The sequence below is a fragment of the Cyprinus carpio genome, chromosome B16, assembly GCF_018340385.1.
Source record: "Cyprinus carpio isolate SPL01 chromosome B16, ASM1834038v1, whole genome shotgun sequence".
NCBI classification, from domain to species: Eukaryota; Metazoa; Chordata; class Actinopteri; order Cypriniformes; family Cyprinidae; genus Cyprinus; species Cyprinus carpio.
In genome coordinates, this window is record NC_056612.1 from 30,322,689 (window position 1) to 30,329,149 (window position 6,461).

Here is a 6,461-nt window from a genome sequence, read left to right on the forward strand (position 1 = left end):
AAGGGCACCTCAGTCATGGTATTGAAGGTGGAGAGAGCGCAGTACATTCACTCCCCCCACCTACAATTTCTGCCAGCCTGAGACTCGAACTCACAACCTTTGGATTACAAGTCCAAATCTCTAACAAATCTCTGTGTGTGTGCATGTGTGTGTGTGCAGTGCTGTGAAAATGTTTTTTAAATTTTTTGCATGATTGTCACACTTAAACGATTCCGATCATCAAACAAATTTTAATATTACACAAAGATAACCCAAGTAAATACAAAATGCCGTTTTTAAATAATGATTTTATTTATTAAGGTAAAAAAGCTGTCCAAACCTGCCGGGCCCTATGTGAAAAAGTAATTGCCCTCTAAACCTAATAACTGGTTGTGCCACCCTTGGTGGCAACAACTGCAATCAAGCATTTGCGATAACTGGCAATGAGTCTCCCACATCACTGTGGTGGAATTTTGGAAAACCTACTCTTCTTTGCAGAATTGTTTTAATTCAACCACATTGGAGGGTTTTAGAACAGGAATGGAATGTTTAAGGTCATGCCACAGCATCTCAATCGGATTTAAGTTCAGACTTTGACTATGCCACTCCAAAACCTTAATTTGGTTTTTCTTGAGCTATTCAGAGGTGGACTTGCTGGTGTGTTTGGGATCATTGTCCTGGTGCATAACCCAAGTGTGCTTGAGCTTGAGGTCACAAACTGATGGCCGGACATTCTCCTTCAGGATTTTCTGATAGAGTGCAGAATTCATGGTTCCATCAATGTTTGACTGTTGGTATGATGTTCTTTTTATGAAATGCTGTGTTGGTTTCACACCAGATGTAACGATGTAAGATGTGATCAACTTTTGTCTCATCAGTCCACAGAATATTTGCCTTAAAATCTTGGGGATAATCAAGATATTTTTTGGCAAATGTGAGACGAGCCTTTGTGTTCTTTTTGGTTAGCAATGGTTTTTGCCTTGGAACTCTCCCATGGAGGCCGTTTTTGCCCAGTCTCTTTCTTATTGTTGAATCATGAACACAGACCTTAATTGAGGCAAGTGAGGCCTGCAGTTCTTTAGATGTTGTTCTGGGTTCTTTTATGATCTCCTGGATGAGTTGTCGTTGTGCTCTTGGAGTAATTTTTGTAGGCTGGCCACTCCTGGGAAGGTTCAGCAATCAGCACTGTTTCAAGTTTTCTCCATTTGTGGATAATGCCTCTGACCGTGGTTCGCTGGAGTCCCAAAGCCTTAGAAATGGCTTTATAAACCTTTCCAGACTGATAAATGTCAACTATTTTGTTTCTCATCTGTTCTTGTATTTTTTTGTGTTGCTCTTTAAGCATGCTTCATTTTGTCAGACAGCTTCTATTTAAGTGATTTCTTGATTCAACAGGTCTGGCAGTAATCAGGCTTGTGTGTGGCTAGTGAAATTTAACCCAGCTTTCTAAAATAATGTGGTTAATCACAGTTCTTTCATGATTTAATTCATGACGTAGGCCCGGGTAGGTTTGGACAGCTTTTTTCCCTTAATAAATGAAATCATCATTTAAAAACTGCATTTTGTAATTACTTGCATCATCATCTTTTAATAATAAAAAAATTCTTATGATCATATAAATCTATTAAGTATGACAAATATGCAAAAAAAAAAAAAAACAGGAAGGGAGCAAAAACCTTTTCAATTATTTCTATTTCCCAGGTCTGTCAATCAAACTGCAAAACATGTGTGGCTGTGGATGGAGGGATAGAGAGAAGAGGGCTAGCTTGAGTAAGAGATAGATCGATAGGTCTAGGGGTGGTGAGATGAGCAGCGTAGATGGTTCGGTGTGGATATATAGGCAGGCAAATAGCTCGCAGACTCGCGGGATGATAGCTGTCTCGGTACAAATAATGATATGGAAAATTTTGCAAACTTGAAAAAAAAGAGGTTTTTTTGTGGGCAAACTCAAATTTTTACTTCTGTGCTGTTTTGTAGACCATGGTTCTAGGCAGCGGGGGGTGTCTAAGATTCGCTGGTCCTAGCCACTTGGTGTTTGGGCCCGTCCGCACTCAGGCAGAACCGGTTTGTGAGCCACGTTTGACGGTCGACACGTCGGTGTGAGAACCTCATTGGTGCTGCCACAACTCCGTCTGTATCATTAGCGTTGGGTTGGACTGACCTTCGATTTGCATTGGGGGGACGGTAGCACAGTCATAATGCTGGACTCCATCAAAGAGGTCGTGAGTGATTATGTAGAATAAGGAGCCGCATGGATTCGATACAAACAGATTCAGCATATTGATGATTGTGTTATAATAACTAATTAACGCAAAATTCTCTTAGTGTCTTTCGGGTGGTTCAGAGGGGTGGGCAGTGTGAGGGCCAGTCTAGCGCGGTGATCTACTGAGAAGCGATGCTGTGACGGGATGTCGGTCGTGAATAAGGGTTGCGTTGTCCTTTTGGGGGATCCGAAACTCCGGGGCCTTGCTAGTGCAGTACGGTGTGCCTTGGGACAGAATGGAGCGCAAGGTCACAGAGCGTCACGGAGCTCCTGTCTTCTGGGACAATGCGTGCATTAGTCTGTGAGCTTTGGGGAGCGCGTGTCGCAGACCTAGTCTACGTTGCCCCTCTGTTCTGGCGAAGCTGTGATGACTGCCCACAGCAGAACTTTCTATCCACCGCCACTAGATGTAGTGAGTTTCCAGCGTCGGTCCGCCCACGAAAAGCACGCACCACGGTTTACTCTGGTCCACCACCGGGGTCGGTGCCAGGGTACATTGGAAATTCTGTTTACGCTAGTGGCACCTCCGCAGTACCACCCTACACTTCGTAGAGGGAGTGGGGAAATGTGGCCACTGTCGACATATATGAGCAGGTGTGTTATAATGGCAAGAACCTGGAGTGTTTGGTTGGTTCAGCTAGGCCTATGATGACTCTCCATCCGCGCATTTTTTATTTTGGTTTTCATTTTTTTTTTTCTTTTTTTTATTCAAAGAGCATTGAATCTTAAGGATGTATTCGCTCGTTATTCGAATTCCCGGACAGACTTGCCATGAGCTGCTGACCAGGTGAGCGGTGGGCGCACTATGGCCTGACTTCCGGCTGGTCTGTTTGTGTGTAGATGTAAGCAGGATCACGGTTGAGAATGCCAGGCTGCCCAGCCCGGCAGAACCTCAAACTGTGTGTGATCACGCTTAGGAGGTGACTTGGGTTGACACAGTCAAACAAGGAATGTTTGCAGAGGTGAGAGGAGGAACGAGAAGGTGGTCGTTGGGCAGAGAATAAACAAAGGCACAAAGATGGTTTCCTGCTGAAAGTGTGTGTCTTTTGGCGTGCAACAACGTGTTTGGCCAGGTGAATGCATTTCAGAGAGTGTTCAGGTCACATTTGCAGCCCCCATAAGTCAAAGACGAATAGAGTTGATTAAGGCCTCAATCATAGCTTTATTTGAACTTCAAACAGTATGTCATGCAACTGCCAACCTGGTGCCTAATAGACAGTAACAAAAACGATTCGAGGGGGGGGACCAATCCTCTTATGACATATTTTTATTTATTTTTAATGACAATTAACACAGCCTCTCAGTACTCCTGAGTTATTATAAAGTAACGTTTAAAGTTTTTTTTATGTATGTTATGGTGTGTGTGTGTGTGAGTATGATCTATAAAATGTAATAGTAATGTATATATAATTATTATTACACGGATTATATATATCATATCTATCTATATTTATATATGATTCTATCTTACTAGATATAGTATATGTATTGTATATAATATATCTCCTATAATACTATATATTTATTATATATTATTTGTATGTATATATATACAAATCTTTTAAAGGAAATCAAGTTACTGTGAAGAGAAAAACAAATTAAACCATCTTCCATCCCTGTATAGGTGCTATCATAGGTATTGAGGTTGTAGATGGGTTGTACTGATTTTTTTCAGTGGGGGCATAAACAAAACAACCACAAAAAACACACATAATCTATGGTATGACTGTTTGATTTTTCCTTAAGTTTATTTTTTTGTTGTTTTTTTGTTTTTTCTTTTCATTATTTTATATTTTCGAGAATCGCCGCACTTACATTTGGGAGGTGCTGGGGGGGCGGCTTAATGTCAACACAAAGAGACAATAGCCCTGCACATGTTTTCTGATCTTTAAAAAGTAGACCATGCAGTTTCTTTTTGCACCAAGCTTAATATTTTTTTCTTTTGGGGTTGAGGTGATATTTGAAACTGGACGCTGTGGGTTTCTGTGGAGTTTGGGTTGTGTTTGTATACCGCTGTATCTTACTGTATAGTGTCTGATTCTCTGGGGTGGAGGGGGGGGGTGTCGTTTTTAATATTGAAACCTCACTTATTCTATTGAGTGAAAATTTCTAAAAACCAATTTGTATGGAAACTTGGGCTATAGCTAAGTTTTGAGCTATTGAAGTGGTCATAAATTTTTTTTTGTCATACCTAATTTTCACCCATAGCTAACTTATTGCTTGACACCCTAACCTCATTCTTGGACCGATTATACTGAGAACCCAAATCATAGTCCACCACTGCCAGATGCCAGGCCAGCAGGAACGGGTGGGTGCTAGAGGCCAGAGCGTAAAGGGAGCAAGTTTTCTTATTATTCCAGTCTCCCGCCTTAAACAAACATGGAAAATGTTCCTTGGCACATGCTGTGATGGTCCCTATCGGTTTCCTTGAAATCCTGATTTGAAAAAACACATTGAGTTACCGGGTTCAGTTTCTACAGCACCTGTATCTTTGCCAGGCTACCTTTTAGATGCAAAGCTTTCTCGTACGAATCCCACCCCAAGGCAGTTTTAAGAGCAGCAGGATACAAACATAACAATGTCCCCAAATTAACAATTTGACACACCAGAAAAATCGATTTAACATTGATCAAGTCGAATAGTAGAATGACAAGACTTCAGTCAATTATCAGCCATGTGTTTAAGAATGTAAATAGTAGAGTTTAGAATGTTACTGAGGATGAAAACTGGTGTTACTCAGGTAAATTTGATGAAAGAAAGTACACGCTTTTGAAAAACCATTGTAGTAGCATTGGTCAATACAATTGTACTACTTTTTGCTTTTTTTTTTTTTTTTTTTTTTTAAGGATATGTATGTGCATTTTTTCAGTGGGTTTGTAATTGTGGCATTGATTCAGTGAAGTTTGATTACGGACCAGCTGGTACTTCTGGCTGTGCAGCTATTGTGCAGCTAGAGTATCTTGTTGTGGTAACATGAGAGAAGAAGAAGCAAAAAGCAAATCATTTTCACCATGACGTGATAATGTGTATGGGCGAGTATCCACTCCAGAAACAAAATGCATGGCTAGCGAGCTGGGAATGTTTCGAATTATTTATGAGTGGTTAAAAAATTTGTCCAGCACTGTAGATTAGCCGTTAAGCCAGCCTGAGCAAGTGTCCATGTGTGCAGTGCTGAGAGATGACATTGATGTACTAATCGATTTCCATGACCATACTGAAAAAAGCATCATTTAATTGATGGCAGGGGGTTGCTACCAGTAAACAATGGAGAGCCGGTTTCATGTGAGGAAGGTGAAATGGCACCCCAGCCTCCATTTTGTTGTTGAAGTTTACTCGCTCGCGCTCTGGCCTTCCAGAGGGACCAACATTGCCTAGAACTAGGTTGATAGGGTCACTGCAGTATTAATGTGAAATACTGCTGTGCACTCCAATGCTGTTATCTTACTGCTGCGCTTAAAAAGATGAAAGTAAGAGTTTGGAGGATTGTTTAGAAAAAAAGTGATGTGAACAAATATCACCAAATGTTGCATCTCGTTTTCTTAAGATGTCGGGAGGAGCCGGGAAGAGAAGAGAGAGAAACTGGGTTTGTAAATAGTGTTTGTCTTTTTTGGTGTGGGCGGGTGGGGGGGGCTCGGGGGCTGCACTGGTGCACCTTGGATGGTCTTTTTTCCAAAAAAAGACAGCTCCAAACGTGTAACCAGGGACAGTGAGGCGGATGGTAACTTAAGGCTCTGTTTAACGATTTGTTAGAAAAAACGGGAGAAAAAGAAAAAAACGTTGTAATAATTCGAAAAATACAAAAGGCTTTACATTTAAAGGGTGTCGCTTTTTTGTGGTGTGTCCGTTTTGTTTTAAAACAGATGGTACTTAAAGCACATTTAATCTGGGTTAAAAATTAGAACAACCTGTACCAATAACAGTAGTTGTAGAGCTTGCTGTAAACATAATGGTAAATTGAATTGGGGGACAGTGACTTCAGCCTGGGTATCACCCAACTTTAAAACATTATGCTGGATGACTTAGTGGGAAAGATTTTTACTTTTCTTTATACAACTAAAGGGCGAGGAGTGGGAAGGATTGACGAACACTGACAGTGAGGTTTAACCGGAAACCACCATTGCATTTTTTGAAGAAAGGAGCGCAATTCGTAGTGGAGAGTGGGAACAATGACAAACATGAAGGAATCAAGGGTGGCTGAGTTTTCAGAACAATATGAACA